This window comes from Pinus tabuliformis, chromosome 1_2 (genome assembly GCF_031772625.1).
Source record: "Pinus tabuliformis cultivar Carrire ecotype Pingquan chromosome 1_2, CPIR1, whole genome shotgun sequence".
Classification (NCBI taxonomy): Eukaryota; Viridiplantae; Streptophyta; class Pinopsida; order Pinales; family Pinaceae; genus Pinus; species Pinus tabuliformis.
Genome location: NC_142298.1, coordinates 231,035,167 through 231,036,538, shown reverse-complemented (window position 1 = coordinate 231,036,538; position 1,372 = coordinate 231,035,167).

Here is a 1,372-nt window from a genome sequence, read left to right as displayed (position 1 = left end):
GCCTAGTCCAAAGAGGTCACCAGAGATTGACCCAGACTAGCAAAGAGTATATAACTACTTAGAAACATTAGAACAAGTTGTTGCTGGTCCAAGCACTGTTCTACCTCTTGAACAGCAAGTTCAATCACTGAAGCAAGAAGTATTTGAGCTAGAGGTACTAAATCGCCACATCAAACAAGAAAATGAAAGACTGAAGGAACAGAGCAATGTGGACAAGATGGTCCAAGATAATACCATGCTTCATATGGGCCTTTGGCAAAAGGAAAACAAAAAGCTCAAGAAGAAATGCAGGAAGTTAAGCAGAGCTTTGATCAATTTAAAATTCAGATGTTTGATGAAAAGACCAAGAGTCAATGTGGACACACAGAGGAAGAGGAGAAGAGTAGATGTCTTAGCAGAGGCATCTCAGCAGGTGGATTGAACAATGTTTTTGTTGCATGAGGACATGCAACACCCTCGTAGTGGGGGTATGTAGAGCCTCTAACTTGCACTTGATTATCCATCATTACCTACAGCTTTTCCTCACTTATCCCTCTCTTTTGCTCTATTTTCCGCATAAACTTACCCAGATCATTACATTTGATGTCTTTAAGCATAATTAGTTAACTTTGCTTATGTTTTACTGTTGGTTTAGATTTTTGACATATAAACAGAGTTTCCGCAGCTGTTCAGCAATTCCGCAGCTGTTCAGCAATTCCGCAGCTGTTCAGAGATTCCGCAGCCTTTTTGTTGTTTGATATGCTCCACGTGTCTTCTCAAGGAACGAGCCACATGGGCATGTTGGGTTGGATGTACACATGGATCGTATGCTATTGGTTGAGCCAAACCAGTCACGTATGCCCTTGGTCAACGCAGGTATTCCCTCGGTCAAACGGTCAAGTTCTGAACGGTGGCACGGGAGCCGTGAGCAGTTGGGACACGGAACTGTAGCTGGCACCTCCTCCATGCCACGAGGACAGCTAAAGACAGGATCCAAGCATAGATTTGTCTCCCATGATGACCGTTTCCCTCAAAAGTGCACGGAGTTACCTACGTGTTTGCTGCACAAGCTAATTAGCTAAGACTGCGTGTTGCTGCGTAGTTAATAGGTTAGGTTGTAGTTGCTTAGTTCACGCAGAGAGTAGTTACCTCTGTGCTTATAAATAAAGCGTGTGCCAATGCTTATGATTAGCTTTTTGATTATTGTAATTGCTGCGCTGATTCTGTTATAAAAACTCTGTTTTAGAAGGCTGTTCCTACAGCACTTTTCACTGTATTTTTGACATGCTGGTTTTATAAAAAGAAGACTGTTCTGTTCACCTTTTCGTAGCTGATCTTTTAAGTTGGTTGCGTGGATGGAGGGCCCCCATCTATGACAGCCCGTGTACATAGT